Source organism: Tachysurus fulvidraco, chromosome 14 (assembly GCF_022655615.1).
Source record: "Tachysurus fulvidraco isolate hzauxx_2018 chromosome 14, HZAU_PFXX_2.0, whole genome shotgun sequence".
NCBI classification, from domain to species: domain Eukaryota; kingdom Metazoa; phylum Chordata; class Actinopteri; order Siluriformes; family Bagridae; genus Tachysurus; species Tachysurus fulvidraco.
This window is the reverse complement of record NC_062531.1, coordinates 17,069,801-17,089,242: the sequence shown is the minus strand read 5'-3', so window position 1 is coordinate 17,089,242 and position 19,442 is coordinate 17,069,801.

The window sequence follows — 19,442 nt, the reverse complement described above, 5'->3', positions numbered from 1 at the left end:
GCCTGACACCACGCAGAAAGTGAGAGACCAGGGAGTGCTTACACAAGGAGGCCCCGAGGACAGGCTCATGGTTCGCAGTGATGGCGGCCACATACACCTTCAAAGTAGATGGGGACAAGCACCGAGAAAAGAGAGACTGCAGGAACTCCAGCACTGTACCGACCAGGCAGTGAACTGGATTCTGACAGTGTTCATCACACCAGAAGTGAAAAAGCCTCCACTTCAGAGCATATAGCTTCCTAGTGGAGGGAGCCCTAGCATTCAGTAGAGTTTTGGTCACCTCAGATGAGAGGCCCACCTCTAGGAACTGGTCCCCCTCAGGGGCCAGACCCGAAGCTTCCATGTCTTGGGGCGGGGGTGTAGGATTGCCCCCTGCACCCGAGAGAGGAGATCCTCCCTGACGGGAACCTCCATGGAGTGCCGTTTGGGAGGGAGGACCGTGAACCAACTCAAGAAGGCCAACGAGGGGCAACAAGGAGAAGGTTGACCCGGTTGTGGTGCACTCTGGCTAGGGCTTGCGGGAGCAGAGCTACCAGGGGGGAGGCGCACCGACGGAGCCTCGGCCACGTCCACACCAATGTTGCTCCACCCCGTGGGGGTGGAGACATTCATGGCATCTACGCCCCTCCCCGGGCCTCAGCACCTGCCTCGACAGGAAGTCTGCCTCCCTATTTGCATGCCCTGGGATGAAAATCGCTCTCAGCAAAAGGAACCTGGTCTCTGCCCAGCGCAGAATCTGCTGTGCCAACCTAAAATGGGGGCACAAATGCAGACCGCCCTGATGATTAATATGGGGAACCACCACAGTGCTGTCTGTCCGTACTAAGACATGGCAGCCCCTGAGGCATGGAAGAAAGTGTTAGAAACACAGCCCTCATCTCTAGGCAGTTTATGTGCCATGAGAGATAGGGGCCCTCCCATAAACCTTGGGCAGGATGGCCATCCTAGGCCGCTCCCCAGCCCGAAAGCGAAGCATGCATCGAAAGAGTCCCGCGACGGTGACACGCCCCTAGAATGGGACCCAAGGCCAGAAAGCGGGTCTTTTCCACAAAAGAAGGGTACAAAGCCCACGACGCGTAACCCTTATAACCCTGAGGGGATGTCTGCAAGGATGAAAGCCCGCAAATCATCTTTGAACCTGATCTGGGACACGACAACCTTGAGCGTGAGCATCTTGAACCTGTAAGTCTTCAGCGTACAGTTCAGAGCCCAGAGGTCCTAAATCGGACACAGCCCCCGTCCCTCTTAGGAACAATAAAGTATCGCCTTAAAGCTGGAGTCCCACTCTGGGAGGGGAACATGCTCTATGGCCCCTTTCCTCAGGAGTGAGAGAGTTCCTCTTGGAGGAACGCCCCCTGGTGTCTGCCAACAATCGTGGGCAGCCCACCCTAGAAGCACGGAGGACGGGAGGAGAACTGGATCCTGTAGCCTTTTTCTATGGTATCCAGGACCCACTGAGACACCCCTGGCAGAAGCTTCCATGCTGCCTGGCTGTCTGATAGTGGTGTCAACCTTGCGTAGACCTCCCGGGTGCCCTGAAACTGGCAGGTGCCAACCCAGGGAGATTCATGCAAGGAGGAGGAGCAGACACAGACCCCACTGCTCCCTGAAATGCCGGAGGCGGCAGGGCAGGCAGTAGGGATGCCTGAATGTCGCCGACTGGCATTTTACCTTCTGGTGCCTGTCGACGACAGCACTCACTGCATCGCCGAACAAGCCCTGGGGTGACGCCGATGTGTCCAGGAGAGAGGACATATCCTCATCTTTAATATTAGCCAAATTGAGCCACAGGCGCCTCTCCGTGGCAACCAGTGCAGCCATTGCACGGCCTATGGAGCGGGCCGTCTGCTTTGTGGTACGGAGCGCAAAGTCAGTGGCTCGGTGGAGCTCAGATACCATCTGAAGGCAGGGGGGCCCTTCCAGCCCACATCGAGCTCCTCAGAGCTCGCCGCAGAAAGCCGCATGCTCACTTCCGAGTTGGGAGAAATCGCAGCGCGAGCTCCCAAAACCGAAAATGAGCGAACGGTGTTAGGGGAGAGGGAAAGAGAAAGGGAAAAGCCCATCTCCTGCTCCATATCCGCTAATTCAACCAGCAAAAATACAGAGGGGGGAGCCCTTCCCCGCCCACATCGAACTCCTCAGAGCCCGACGCGGAAGCAACATGCTCTCTTCCGGGTTGGGAGAAATTGCAGAGCGAGCTCCCGAAACCGAAACCGAGCAAACGGTGTTAGGGGAGAGGGAAAGAGAAAGGGAAAAGCCAGTCTCCTGCTCCATACCCGCTAACTTAACCTGCGAACCCCGTGATCGAAGCCGCCGTGCCGCCTCGGCGGACGTAGGACCCGTACAACGAGGCGCAGCCGAAGCTGGGAATTACAGCCAGGTCAGGATCAGAGAGTACGCACATTGCATGCAGCCGGCTCCCTCGAGAGCCGACCGGGCATGCGCCTCTCCCAAACAAACAACGCAAAGAGAGTGCGTGTCGTCCCTTGTGATAAAGCGGGGGCACGGATGCACGCGTCTCTTAAAATGCTTATTTTGCAACACATTATTGTTTCCTCGCCTAGCTTTCCCTAAAATATATATTTTTCTCTCCCTGTACTAGACAGACAGGACAAACAATTGACACACATACAGAGCGCTTCCTGAAGACAAAGAAGCTGGAGTAGTGTGACGTAGATGCCCTTATATGGACTTGCTGGCGCATAATCACTCCATCACATGTCCTTCCCGAGCCATTAAAATGGCGTGTGTGCACACAGAGCTTCAGACACAACTTCCTCACAGAAGCGTTCCCATAGCGTCAGCACTGACGCAGCGTCGAGTTCCCTTGAAAGGGAACTGTATTACTCAGAGCAGTTCACTACTGTAATGAAAAGGAACAGCTTCACTGTTTTGTTGGATAATGGACAAATAATCACTGTGTATTATTACATTGTGGAAGAGAGACTTGATGACAGAAAATGTTTTGCTGTTGGAAGACAGTATGACAAATCACACAGTTCAGTGCTAAATTTAGAAAATGTAGTTGGCTTGAAAAGAGTGTTACAGGGCAGGAAAAAAGGTTTTTGATGTGATGCAATTCAACAGGAAATGTATGTTAGTTGATCTCCCACATTATGCCAATAGGTTACTTTCGTAACCCCGGTTCTCTGAAACATTGAGTGGAGAGATCCACCTATGGGAAGGGCATCCGCACCTGACCTCTGCAGAAGCATCCAATTGCACCAAGTCTAGCTTGACAGACAGGAGCGCGTTCCCAATGGCAGCTAAGGTAACGCCCCTTACCCGAGTGCATAATGCACCTGCACGCGCTACCTTTCCTCAGTGAGCATATTCGTTCTCGTGCAGCAAACAGGGCAAACTTAGTGGATCTCTCCACTCAATGTTTTAGAGAACCGGGGTTACGAAAGTAACCTATTGTTCTCTTTCATCATCTCGTGTTCGAGATCCACCTATAGGAGATATAGACAACTCCCCGGTTGCCCAATACACTCAAAGCGAGGGCCTGTAAGCCAGAGGATGGCCAAAAAGGTGGTGCTCGGCACATCACAAAGCAGCAGACTTAACATACTGTGAGGGATAAAAAACATGACATATGGCAACTGATGTCCAACAAGCGGGCCGTCTGCAGGAAAAAGAACATGCTTATAAACATGTGAATGGACCAACCTGGGTGTCAGGAAGGGGGAGACTATATGCTTGAAACATACATAACTAGGCCTAGTAGCCTAGTAGCACGTGGCTACAAAGAGCCCACACTTAAGACCGCATGAGCCACCGGGGTCCGGGTAACATCAAGCCGGTAGTGCCTAACAAAGGTGTGCGGAGAGGACCAGCTCACAGTTGCACAAATGTCCTGCAAGGGAACTCTCCCAAACAATTCAATTCAATTCAAGTTTATTTGTATAGCGCAGGGGTCGGCAACCTTAAACACTCAAAAAGCCATTTGGACCCGTTTCCCACAGAAAAAAAAACAGGGAGCCACAAAACCCATTTGACATCTAAAATGAAGATAACACTGCATATGTCGTTTTTTTACCTTCATGGAAAGTATAGAAAAAACTGTAGTGTGTTGCATTTATGAAATCAGTGAACTGCTGCAGATATTGCTATTTTCTGATTGGCTATTGTGTAGCCTCTTTTTTGATTGGCTGATAAGTGTCAGGCTCGACTAATAACTTCAGGGGAGACGCGCTTGATTCCTGCGCGGTTCCAGACAGCGGTGCGGACTGATACATTTTGGGCGCTGCAGCTTATTAAATATATGATAAATAGTCAAAAACTTTTTCTGCGTGAGAAATACGATGTGTGGCGGGAGAGCGTGATAAAAGACCCAAATGCGTGACTGTCACTTTCAATGTGTGACACCTGACAGCCCTGCATGACATCAAAATTTTAACTTGTCGACTGCAGCAAACCAAAAATGCGTCTGCTTCTGTGTGTCGGATTTCACAAGTCGGCAGTTATGACGCATATTTTGAGCGACAAAAAAATTAAACACGGTTTATTTTAATGTTACAAGAGCATCATAATCTTAGAATTTAGAATTACTTTTTTTTTAAACTAACTAACTAACTAAAATAAATTTAAATTAAATTTTTATTTTCCAAATCTACAGGGAGCCGCAGCAGAGGGATGAAAGCGCCACTTGCGGCTCCGGAACCGCGGGTTGCCGACCCCCGGTATATCGCTTTGTCTAAGAGCAGCTTTACAGAACATAAACATAGTTTATAAACAATTAGAAAGTTTGAGCTGACTCGGGCAGCAGTGGCAAGGAAGAACTCCCTTAAATTGGTAAGGAAGAAACCTTGAGAGGAACCAGACTCAAAGGGGAACCCATCCTCATATGGGTGACACTGGGGGTGTGATTACAAATATACAGTCAAACAAATGTTGAATTGGTGTAAAGATCACATGGAGTTCAGATCTCCTCTTGGTATCATAGAGTCCAACTGGAGCTGGTAGATCTGTAGATGTCTCAGGATTCTCATAGAGTCAACCTCATCTCAGTGGCGGTCCAGAATCTTCATCGCACAGAAGACGATCGAAGCTGGTACAATGTCTGGATGCCTCGGGATGGGTAGAAAGAGAAAAGCAGTGTAGAGGGATTAACATATCTGCTGTTCATAAAAAAGTGCAAGTCTAAAGTAATGGTGCATAATTTTATGGGATGTATTATGTGTGTGTACATTCAGTTGGAATAACTGAAGCCTATTTATTATAGATGCAGGACAACCACCTAGTAGCGCATTACAATAGTCCTGAATGCATGAACTAGCTTCTCAGCATCAGATACAGACAGGATGTTTCTCAGCTTGGCAATATTTCTAAGGTGGAAGAAGGCTGTTTTTGTGGTATGGGTGATATGATTTTCAAAAGACAAGTTGCTGTCTAGTATAACACCCAGGTCTTTCACTGTCGAACTACTAGTAACAGTACATCCCTCTAAATGAAAGTAAAATTGTGAGAGTTTCTGTGTACTGGTTTTTGGACCTATACGTAGTATTTCTGTCTTATCAGAGTTTAACAACAAAATGTTGCAGCTCATCCAGTCTTTTATCTCTCTAAGGCATCAAGTTAATTTGGACACTTTGGCTATTTCATCTGGTTTTGATGAGATATGTGGTTTCATCTGGTTTTGAGCGCAATATAAATGTACCATATTGTTATTCTTGTTATATATGAATAATAAGTTAATTTATTTAAGCTACATTTAAACAGAAAAATTGTTTAAAAAATGTTTTTATAATTTTTCTGTTTAAATGTAGCTTAAATAAATTGATTGTGACCACTTACCTTAAAAAAAATTGAGTAAATTGAATGAATCATTTTTTTCAGTGTGTGTTGTCAGATCTGTAAAGTGTTATCAGTCAATAAATATATATATATATATATATATATATATATATATATATATATATATATATATATATATTATATATATTTCACGCTACACACTGCTCTCTCCCACCTGGAAAATAGGAACACCTATGTGAGGATGCTGTTTGTGGACTACAGCTCAGCATTTAACACAATAGTGCCTGCCACACTTGTAGCAAAGCTCCAGACTCTGGGACTAAACAGATCTCTGTGCAACTGGATTCTGGGCTTCCTGACAGGCAGAAGTCAGGTGGTGAGAATGGGCAGCAATACTTCATTCCCGCTGATCCTCAACACCGGTGCTCCTCAGGGCTGTGTCCTCAGCCCACTCCAGTATTCCCTGTATACACACGACTGTACAGCTACACACAGCTCCAACGTCATCATCAAATTCGCTGATGATACAACGGTGATAGGCCTGATCATCGACAACGATGAGACGGCCTACAGAGAAGAGGTGAGCACCCTGACCAAATGTTGTCAGAAGAACCACCTCTCACTAAACAATGACAAGACCAAGGAGCTGGTGGTTGATTTCAGGAGACAGAGTAGAGAACACAGACCCATCTCCATCGACAAGACACCTGTGGAGCGTGTGAGCAGCTTTAAGTTTCTGGGTGTTAACATCAGTGAGGATCTCACCTGGTCCACACACACCGACACAGTGCTGAAGAAGGCACACCAACGCCTCTTCTTCCTGAGAAGGCTGAGGAAGTTTGGAATGAGCCCCAGCATCCTCAGAACATTCTTCACCTGCACTATAGAGAGCATCCTGACGGGCTGCATCACCGCTTGGTTTTGGAAACAGCACCGTTGGCAACCGTAAGCCTCTGGAAAGGGTCGTGCGAACTGCCAGCCACATTGTTGGTGGTGAGCTTTCCTCCCTCCAGGACATCTACAACAGGCGGTGCATAAGGAAAGCTCGGAGGATCATTAATGATTCCAGCCACCCATCCCACAGACTGCTCTCTCTGCTCCCCTCAGGAAGACGTCTCCGCAGCATCCGATCCCGGACTAGTCGACTGAGGGATATCTTTTTCCCTCAGGCCATCAGACTAATTAACTAATTAGCCATAACTAACACAGCACACAGCATATTCAACAGTTCAACACCGGACTATACACACATGCACACACGCACACTGTATCCGTACTGCATCAATACACACGGGACTATACACACACACTGCATTTAATTTAAAATAACAATCTATCTGACAATAAGCTATCGGTACCACAGGACATTTCTGTATCTGTACAGTCCGTTGCACCTTAACATGTTACATAATATTACATGTATATAATACTTTATATATATTATTTATATTTATACTTATACATACATATATGTATGGTCATATATATGTCTAGTAGTAAACTGTGTGTACTGACTATGTATGAACACATTGCATCCTTTCCACATTTTCCACATTTGCACATTTCAATGGTACTGAGCATTTTGCTCATTTTTTTTAACCTGTCTGTAAACTGTTCTATTTATGTTTCTACTATTTTATGTAAATGGTTCTGCAATTTCTGGAGCTCGCTCCCAAGAATTTCACTCACCAAGGCACATGTGCCGTGGTGATGTGACAATAAAGGTGACTTGACTTGATATATATATATATATATATATATATATATATATATATATATATATATATATATATATACATAAATTCTCACTGAGGGATAAAACCCCTAAAGATGAAATCCTAGAACCACCCCTGCCCTACACTCGTAATATATTCATATATTAAAAAAAAAAAAAAACGGTGTCACCCTCATGTCCATGTGTACACGTGTAAAATAAAATATGGATTATTAAAAAACAGAATTATGCATTATTTATAAAAAAATATATAATATGCATTATTTATGTCTCCCCACAGTCTTTATTTTAGCCTCTTCATAACATTTAGCCTTGATAGACCACTGACACAACACCCAATACTAATCGATCTCCTCTCAGGGGTTCAAAAGAAAATGGGTTTATCCTGTTTTCACCATGTTGTGGGGTGATAGCAGTTACTTTGTTTAACACCAGATTTACTGACTTTTTTATTTTCTGGTGCAGGTCCCAAGGTGTGATTCCCCCCCGTTGAGATTTTCGCAGTTCTCCTCCTGCTTTTGTTGTGCAAACACACCCATCACCCATGAGGCCTGGCACATTTGCATTTGTTCACTCAGAGTAGCTCAGATCCAAGGCAGGCCAAACCTCTGTGTGACATGGAAACCCTATACAAAAAAGTCTGTTTTATTTATAAAAAAAAAAGTGTGTGAAAACAGACTGAAAAGTTGCTAATACAATGACATGAATAAAATGAAAACTTGCCAACACTTCAGTCTCCAATGTATGTTTGTACACAAATGTCATAAGCTGAGTGAAGTTATGGTCCATCGTTTTTGACATCTTCGTACACATACAGAATAAAATTATGTCCTTTCATTTTCATTGGCCATCACTGAATTATAACACCAAAAGTGAATTTTGAGACAGAACAAGAACCCAACATGCCTCCATGGAAGATGCACCGTGGTACTGGGAAGCCCTGTCTGAGCCAGACGGCAAAAGACGGCACTGTGTGGGTAGAGGAGGACATTGGAATGCCCAGTGCAGTAGCAAATCACTTGTGCTTCACTGCGCAAGCTGGACCCACAGAGTCTTTGTGTGTGACATGGTGTTTCAAACTTTACAGCGTTTGCAGACCCAGTGTCCATTGTTCCTGCATTTGGCACAGGTGAATTTCTGATATGTTGCACAGGTAAACCTGTTGCGATTCCTATTGCAGCTCTCTTGTCCCTGGCACTGTGTTGCCTGTACAGTCCCTGGCATAGCAGCTGCAGCAGACTGCCTCTGTGCCAATATTTCCTTGTGCTGCATAATCGGCAACGAAGTTCCTTAGCTAGAAGACTCAGAAACAATCTTCTTTTGCCTGTCCACCCTGTACATGCCTTGTACAAAATATAGGCATTCACCGCCACCAGGTTCAGCATATTGTAAAAAAATGCTACTGGAGACCTGCATGCATCAGAAAACGTTGTAGCACTTGTGTAAAATTATACACACATTCACATAACTTCATGTGGTTATAGTCTGTTATCGTGTTGGGTTTCCTCTTTCTGCCGTCACTGATCGTCATGTCTTGGTGCTTAGAACTCAGAACACACAGTCTTGTTTTTTAGGTGTGTAAATTGTCAAGGAGACACTGCCACACACACACACACACACACACACACACACACACACACACACACACACACACACACAAGAGAGAAGAGGTGAGCACCCTGACTAAATGGTGTCAGAAGAACCACCTCTCACTAAACATTGACAAGACCAAGGAGCTGATGATAGATTTCAGGAGACAGAGCAGAGAACACAGACCCATCACCATCGACAAGACACCTGTGGAGCGGGTGAGCAGCTTTAAGTTCCTGGGTGTTAACATCAGTGAGGATCTCACCTGGTCCACACACACTGATGCAGTGCTGAAGAAGGCACACCAACGCCTATTCTTCCTGAGACGGCTGATTAAGTTTGGAATTAGCCCCAGCATCCTCAGAACATTCTACACCTGCACAATAGAGAGCATCCTGACGGGCTGCATCACTGCGTGGTTTGGAAACAGCAATGCTGGCAACCGTAAAACCCTGAAAAGGGTCGTGCGAACTGCCAGCCACATTGTTGGAGGTGAGCTTCCCTCCCTCCAGGACATCTACAACAGGCGGTGTATAAGAAAAGCTCGGAGGATCATCAGTGACTCCAGCGACCCATCCCACAGACTGCTCTCTCTGCTCCCCTCAGGAATACGTCTCCGCAGCATGCGATCCTGCACTATTCGACTGAGGGCTAGCTTTTTCCCTCAGGCCATCAGACTAATTAACAGCCATAACTAACACAGCACACAGCATACTTCCACAATATGGTATGCTACACACTGCACTTAAACTTCAACAGTTCAACACTGGACTACACACACACACACACACACACACACACACACACACAACCACGCACATTCACACTGCATCTATACACACTGGACTATAGACACGCACTGCATTTAATTTAATATAACAATCTATCTGACAATAAGCTATCGGTACCACAGGACATTTCTGTATCTGCACAGTCTGTTGCACCTTACATGTTACATATATATTACATGTATATAATACTTATAATTATATATATTATTTGTATTTATGCTTATACATACATATATGTATATATTTATACATATATGTATGTATTGTAAGAAATTACAGAAATTGCACCCAAATTCCACTCCAAGGTACACATTTAAAAGAGCTCATTCCTAAAAAGGTTTAAGTATCATAAAGTAATACGGTTAGGACTCTAAACATATAAACTTGATTCAATTATAAATATGGGACCGGCAGCAGGACATCAGGGATCACCACGAACAAAGGGTTTACGTGACCATGATTACCATTTAAAGTGACCATTTGACTGATAACAATTGTAACAATAACAAGACAAGGTATATGTGACCGTGATTAACATTTAAAGACATCTGGCTAGATAACAAGGTGTGACCCAGTCATTTGGGAGACACTCAGATCTTACGCTCAATACACCTTCAAAGTAGAATCTCATTTAAACTACAAAGAGGAAAACAGTATAAAATGCGTGAGCAGGATTTGCTCTTGGTTCGTGTTCTTTTTGACTCCGACGAACCCAAAGTACGTCCTGTATTTTGTCACTGCTATGCTGGAATAAACTTCTTGTTCTTCATTAAGATCTTCAACATCATCGTCTTATTTTTACACTAGGCATTTTTTTCTTAAGCACTATTCGGATGGGACTAGTTTTACGTGGGGACGTGGAGTAATGCAATTTTACCTTCAGGACGTCTGTAATATCAATTGGCCAATTCGCACGGGACAAGACATCTCAGTAAAACTAGCAGAAGTGGGAGGGGTAACTCGCTTTACGCACCACAGTAACCTCCTTGTCGTCATGTGCGTATGACGTTGCTTCCTGTTATCACGTGCACAAACAGACAACATGGCGCCTCCACGCTTGAAAAATGCGCCAAAAACTACTTTTAAACAGGAAATGACGGAATTTTACAGAGGATTATTGGTAATTATTACCAGAGCTTCTCGGTGATTTTAGTCCCGTCCGAATGCGCTATCTCAGTAATCATTACGGACAATGTCAGTAAAGATTATGGCGACTTTTACCTTCTGTAAAAAGGTCCGGAAAAATTACCTCAGGTAATACTAATCCCGTCCGAATCGACCCGCTGTAAATATGTACGTTAAAATTCCGTCATTTCCTGTTTAAAAGTAGTTTTTGGCGCGTTTTTCAAGCGTTAGAGCTTTTTAGGAATGAGCTTTTTTAGATGTGTACCTTGGAGTGGAATTTGGGTGCAATTTCTGTAATTTCTTACAGTCCCCCCTTTGATGCTTTTGGCTCTGAAGCATCACATCACTTCCTTAATACAGATCACACCTCCCATTTTTGGGCCGGTGCCCAGTGTTGGTGAAGCCCTGCCTTGGTCGTTCCCCTTCGGCCCTCAGAGAATCTTACCCGTCATTGGAACTTCACCTCACGCACACTGGTTTTAGCTCCATTCCATAAGGCAAACTTATCACAGGTTTTCTTCTTAAAATTTGGTTCTATGTAAAATATTACTTGGGTTTGGAGCAGAGACATTCAGAAACCATCACAGCCAACGGGAACGTCCCACATTGATCATTGAATCATCTGTAATCTGCCGTTTCAATATGGTACACATACAGCATAACATAATGCATTGACAAAGAATGAGAAAGATGCATACACAAACAGCAGTTTTGAAAGTTACATCCCAAATCAGATCAGAATAGGCAATAACCAAATCACCACCATCCATTTGTTTCGTCAAAACATTATCTTTTCCCACAAGACCTTGTTGAGCTTTGACAATATGGTCATCCTTTCTTTGTGTTATGACATAATGACATTAACATATTGTACAATAACATATATATTTTGGTAACTCAAAATCAAATTCTGGTACATCTTCCTCAAAGACTAATTGTCTGCTGGATTCAATGACATTGTCTGTAGAGTGTGGAATTATATATGGAAAGTAATATTTTCCTATGAACCAAGCTGTCTCTGGAATCATACAAAGTAAAGTAACCTTAATTGGACAAAGTGTTCTCATGTGGTTATCATTAACAAAGATAGAAAAGTGATCATGAGTTGTGGTGACATGTTTTCCTGTGTGAAACTATTACTCTTGTAAAATTATTGTGGACATGTGTTAGATCGATTTCACAAGCCTCATAATTAGTGTGGGGTGTCCCAGATAATGGTTGTTTTTCAAACTTGCAAATAAAACCAATGTAGTTTTGTCACAGCATTCTATGTCCAGTCCTCACCATTCTCCTGATGGTAACTGTGTGATAAACCTAAAAGTCCTTAAAGTCCATTCTTTAATAGGTTCTTCCGTAATATTCCCAAATTGCCCATGCTTAGAATCCTTTCAAACAATTTTTCAAATCCTTTCCAATCCTTGAGATTATTTACATGAAGATGTTCTCTGAGGAGGTGATGAACTGGTTGCAACACACTGTGATACCTCAGGAATGCTGTTGTCAAGAAGACCTTATACATTCCTGTTACACTGTTCATCTGGGTCTGGAGATCATGCTGTAAGGTTCACAAAGACCGGAACCTGGATCCATTGTAGATAAGCACTTTGGGACAGTGTTGGGCACTCCTGTCACGAGAGCTGCCTTCCTAGTCCATCCCCCACATCTATTTCTTTTTGACCTGAAAAACACTTGAAAACATAATGAATTTATACCCCCACACACACCTTTTTTAAACACAGCACACAAAAAACATTACAAACCCATACAATATCACTTGAAAAACATAATGAATTTATAACCCCCCCCCCTTTTAACACAGCACACACACACACACACACACACACACACACACACACACACACACACACACACACACACACACACACACACACAAAAAACATTACAAACACATACAACATAAACTTGCCTATTTACATGGCCCTGGTGACTGCCATCAGCTTTTTATGATATTAATGGACCTATGTGGAATGATCTCTTACCAGGTTGACGGTTTTTAGTTTTGTGATGTGAATTTCTGCATGGTCTCTCCCGGTGAGCAGACCATAGGCCCTCATTTTGGTAATTCTATACCACAACGTCTTTCTATCTCACTACTTTCAAATTTGTGATGGTGCAAATTCTGACCAGAATGCATTTTGTTTTTCTGACTTTGCCAAATTTGTTGAGTAGTTTGGTGAAAAATACCAGGCAAGGAGTTCCACAGATTTTTGAGCTCCTTTCTCAGTCTGTTTACTGTAGCCTGTAACTGGTGTAAATTTGTGTGATTTAGCCTGATCTCTTAAGGGAAAATTTGCATTCCCTTGAAATATGTCCCTCTTTGCCACATGAATAACACACCAGGGGGTTATCAGGGTTACGAGAGGGTAGTCTTTCCTTTCTATCTGCAGTAGTGTAGTTCTCATTTTTCCAGGAAACCTGGCTGGCTCTATTCTTATTGAGATTTTTAACACCTACTGCGGATACAGGATGGGACCAGTGAGTTAGCATTGTTGTTGAAAAACTCATTTTAGCAATGATGTCGTTATAATCAGAGAGATGGGTTACAAACATCGACACAGCAGAACGGGTGAGTGAGTCACATGTCTTAATCAAAGCAGATTTAAATCTGACATCATTCGGTGTGATGTCAGGATTGTCACTGAAAGTATCACATATTTTATCCCAGTCAACTGACATTACACCTAGGACTTCAAGCAGTGCTTGTTTCCTCTCTAACTTATTGGCAGTTCTAGTTTTGACTTTCTCATTTAACACTCCAGACAAAGTGTCAGGCAAACACACAGTTAACAATACACACGCATCACCATCTGTGAATTTGTAAATGTCAGCATATAGCTCAAAAACCTTTAGAAAGTCTAATGGATCTTGTTTGGCAGGATCAAATTTACCAATACTTTTAATCACAGCATCTAGCTCATTGGGTTTGAACCCTCTGACCACAGTAGAGGTCACTGGTTCCTCCTGCATCCTAATCTTTTCTTCTTTCCAGAGTATTTCACTCATCTGGTAATCTCTTTTAGATATTATCCCATCATCTAGTCTAGATTGCAGTTGCTTGTTTTCAGCCTTCAATGCATTTAAAGCCTTTCTAGTGACTTTGTAGGATGCAAGAACTGCTTGCAGTGCATTGGCAATCTGCCCTTTTTTGTTCTTGGGCATTTTAGGGTCATTTTCAAACTTAGAAATAGGCCACTCATACGGTTTATCAACAATGTTTTCTATTCCATCAAACATTCCCTGAGAACCGTCCCAGATAGCAATTACGTTTGGGCCGCATGTGGGTATTATCTGGCACATATGGCCTAGATGTGGCGTGGCTATACAGATATGGGCCAAATTGTGGCCATATTTGTTTTTCCATAACTTTAAAATCCGCGGGAAATGCTCTCTTGGTTCACAACTCATTTTGAGGTATATGGCCCAGATAACAACGAACACATGAGAACCATATGTGGTTGAGCTATGGCACACAGTGAGAAACACGGACTTGTGGTAAACCTTTGGCTTATACGTGGAAAAACACAGGAATCCTGAAATCAAGTGCGGCAGACATCCTCCGTCCCACACCTCAGGTTTCTATGCAGCTTCCCTCCTATTGGTGGAGTGAGACTACGGCGTGAATGTGAATGAGACTCGGGCAGTGGGCGGCATTTCTGCTTTCCTCACGACTGTGTAAGCTCAGGTAAGTGATTGGCACTTTACAGTCATATAATTGAAATATGCATCATTATGTGTCAATAATCCATGTTATTAAGCGTTTAGTTATTAATTTAATTTAGGAAGGGGTCAAATTTAGCTAATATTTTCCTCAGTTTAATGATACAGTTTAATGTAGGCTACGCTAGGGCTCCGCGTTTGGCGTTTGGCGTTTTAAATTCGTTGGTTTGGCGTTTTAAATTCTGATGTTTTTGGCTATAAATCAACAGTACTTAAGTAAAGTTGGCCGCATATTCACAATCTAAATAATTTATCATAAGAAATTATGGTATTATTATGGCCCACATATTGAAAAATACAATTTGCAATTCCTTTCGAAAATATACTGGAAAATATTTTTTGGTCAATCAGAGGGGGTTAATTATTGCAATTAAAATATTAAAGGAGGAAATTTATATTAAATGATTTTTTCCCCCCATTATCCTCCAGCTCTAACTTCCATATTGTATTGCTGCTAGCATTATTTAAATTCATCTTTATTGCAGAGACCGAGAGGGGGGTAGGAGGAAGCGAATGAAGAAACACGAGGCCCAACAAAACACTGCCGACCCTCATTAGGCACATCAAAACTCAATTTCTCAATTTAAGTTCTCTGTACAAGTTAATCTGATTTTTTTTGTATTTTTTTTTTCTGTGATTTTTATTACTCTGAGTTGAATACATTCTTAAATGTATTCTTATGTTTACTCTTAAAGCTGTAATTATTTAAACACTTGTTTTGAAGTAAATTGTTTTGAGTACATTTGTTGTTGAGTGTTTGATTTACCTTTAAGTTAATAAGACTTTTACATACTGTCAGCTGCATGTGTGGCACATATGGGCCAATAGATTTTAACAGAACTCAACCATACTAAAATTGCATATAAGGCTCATATTTGGGCCACATTAAATTGTATTATTTGTCTCATGTTTGGTGGAGTTATGGCACTCCTTTGGTTCAGTTCTTTCAAAGAAGAGGTGTGCCATATTTGGGCCACATAAATTACATTTGGCTCATGCTTGGTAAACTTATGGTACTGCTTTGGTTCAGTTTTGACAAAGGAGATGTGGGCCATATCTGGGCCGACAAACACAAACTAATCTGGGCGAAAGCTCAGCTTAGCGATGGATGTACTTAACAATCAGCTGTTCCATTTTTACAAACTCACAGCTTTCCTTAAATCTGAGTCTTTAAACTTTACACAGTTTCTGTGACTACAAGCTATCTAGTTAACCGTTTATTTATTCACACCTCCAGTACTTCGGACGCAAATGAACAAAACAGCCCCAATACGCAGGGCTTTTAAACTCAAAAGTCTCACTGCTTCGGACACAGACACTCTCCTTCTAGCCTCGAGCTCAACTACAATAACACTTAACACTCACAACTCTCAAACAGTACCACTCGCAAACACTCACCAACAGTAACAAACAGTAACACACACAAACTCACAAACAGTTTAAAATGTAACACTGTCACAGTACGTCGGACAAAACCACAGTACGTCTGGTTTTTGTTATATTTTAAAACAGTCTTATAGCCACAGCACTTTTGGACTTAAAATGTTAGTTTAACACTGTCACAGTACGTCGGACAAAACCACAGTACGTCGGGTTTCTTTGCTTGTAAACTTGTAAATAAAGATAGTATCATTTAAGTATATTTTACAAACAAATACTATTTTGTCTTTTTACTTCAAAATGTCACGTTTAATTCAATTAGCTACTTGAGGTTTCGTTTTGATTAATTGTGCTTAAATACATAGGTAAATTCAAATGGAACTGCCTAAGTAATATGTACTTAGTGTTTTGTCATTTAATGAATTAATACAAAAAAATAACAAAACCAAGTAAAACGTACTCAAAGAAGCCAGGCAATCTATGCGCATGCGTTCCTGGTTGTGGTGTGGCGCAGAGGCAGAGGAGTGCAACGGAAAATCGTCTTGAAGACTGATTATTACACGGTTAGTTAATTAAATATTTGTTTATTGGTCAATTTAGCTACCTTTGCAGAAAATTATAGAACTATTAAGACTGGTGGCTAAAGAGTTAAGGCGTCAAGTGTTAATAGTTGACAGAGTTAAGTTTGCTAAAGAACCGATTTGCACAAACATCTGTTATTAGCAAAATGCATCTGTGTCGAAAGGTAGGGTCTGGTCTGGTCTGGTCCTCGGCGCGCAAACCGTTGATTTTAGAAAGCACTTTGAAACGGTGAGTGTAAATAGTCTAATATATAAATATCTTTCTGACAATAAATGATTACCCTAAAACCTATATTAGTTAGTTGTTAATAAGTTGACTTAGTGTAAATGTGTTGATTGATGCTAGTTTTTTTTCTCATTTTCTGTCCGTTCACAGTAACATGAGCTATTTCTGACCTGACAGAAATAGCTCATGTTACTATGAGTATTTTGCTGGCATAAGTTTTTTTTCTTGTCGGTTCATATAAGCGTGTATGCATGTACATGTGCTTGTCGCTAACGCTAGCATATGCCTCAGGTGATTTTTCTGTCGACTCATATAAGCATGTATGCACGTACATGTGCTTGTCGCTAACGCTAGCATCTCAGGTGATTTTTCTGTCGGGTCATATAAGCATGTATGCACGTACATGTGCTTGTCGCTAACGCTAGCATCTCAGGTGATTTTTCTGTCGGGTCATATAAGCGTGTATGCATGTACAGTGCACGTGCTTGTCGGTAACACTAGCATATGTCTCAGGTGATTTTTTTTTTTGTCGGTTCATATAAGCGTGTATGCATGTACATGTGCTTGTCGCTAATGCTAGCATATGTCTCAGGTGATTTTTTTTTTGTCGGTTCATATAAGCGTGTATGCATGTACATGTGCTTGTCGCTAATGCTAGCATATGTCTCAGGTGATTTTTTTTTTTTGTCGGTTCATATAAGCGTGTATGCATGTACATGTGCTTGTCGCTAATGCTAGCATATGTCTCAGGTGATTTTTTTTTTTTGTCAGTTCATATAAGCGTGTATGCATGTACATGTGCTTGTCGCTAACACTAGAATATTCTCAGGTGATTTTTTTTTGTCGGTGCATATAAGCGTGTATGCATGTACACGTGCTTGTCGCTAATGCTAGCATATGTCTCGGTGTATTAAAATAACCGTTCAAAAATGTGCTTCTTAAAGTTTCTCTTTTATTATTTTTTGTTTGTTTCTAGTAGCAACTTAAACTGCTTCAAATATTTAGTCATTTGCAGATGTTCATTACACAGGAACACAGGAAGACACACAAGGAAGCAAGCTGCACACAGGAAGCAAGCTGCACACAGGAAGCTCTCGCATCTTCCAATTTATATGCCTGGCTGAGTATTTTTTATTCAATTCCGAGTTATCTTGAGTCTACACTTTAATTCTTGACAAAGTATTTACTTGTCCCGCAGCGTCAGCTTTTAGCCAGCGAGCATAACTAGCTTGTTAGCTCGGCTACGGCTAGTACAAGCTCTCGCATCTTCCACATTTTCATTTCACAGACTGGAGTGAGAGGCAGGGAGTTGACCTGCTCAGTCCAGTGGCTCGCTCCCACCCTGCTCTCCTCCATGTCCTTTCTCATCTTTTAGAATCAAGTGATTTACAATAAATAAATAAACAGGTTAAATAGTCCGCATCTAGCCGGCTAGCACAAGTAGACCATAAGCTCGGCTACCGCTACTACAATCTGTTGTACTTGCTCTGTAACACCATGCCGGTTACGTCTCTGCCTTTGAGTGCAGGTGAGGACGCATTGGAGCTGCACTTGGTAGAACTCCAGCTGGTTGCTGTGGAGAAGCAGATCCGCAAACTACAGGTGAAGCAGGCCGAGCTGCGGGAGCGGAAAGCCGCGCTGGAAGCTCCCCGGTCGGTCGCTCACCTGTCTCAGGTAAACTCCCAGGATGTAACTACCACTCCCTCCACCTCTACCCCGCGTGTTTCTCTGTCCAGGCCCAACACACCGATGAAGTGGCCTGCCCAGGAGCTGTTCACTCCGGCGGCAGGACACCGCAGGCCCTGGGTGCAGCAGCGGAGGACGCGTGCCGGTCCCCGGCCTAGGACTTCTCCCCCTCCACCACCGCCAGTCTTCGAGATCCCCACCCGGAACCGCTTCGCCCCCCTTCGCAAGGCGGACTGCGACAACGTGATCATCGGAGACTCCATCGTCCGCCACGTCCGTGCTACGGTGGCTAAAGGTAAGGCTCGCACTCACTGCTTACCTGGTGCTCGTGTTCTTGATGTCTCTGCACAGGTACCTAGAGTCGTGAGCAGAAACACCAAAGCTGTGGTTCTTCATGTCGGCTCGAATGACACCAGCCTGAGGCAGTCGGAGATCCTGAAGAGGGACTTCAACACCCTGGTGGAGACGGTTCGCAGCACATCGCCCACGACGAGGATCATCGTGTCTGGACCACTTCCAACTTACCAGCGAGGAATTGAAAGGTTCAGTAGACTTTTCGCTTTAAATGAATGGTTACAGTCATGGTGTCAGGCTCAGAAACTACTCTTTATCGATAATTGGAATGTTTTCTGGGAGCGTCCTAGGCTATTCCGTGCTGACGGCCTGCACCCCAGCAGAGTTGGAGCGGAGATCCTCTCGGACCACATCTCCAGGGCGCTGAACACCTTCTGACTGGTAAACTACTCTTTAAATTTAAATCTTAATAGCCATCCTTCACCTCAGCACATTGACACAGAAAATGCACACATAGCTCACCCTATAGAAACTGTGTC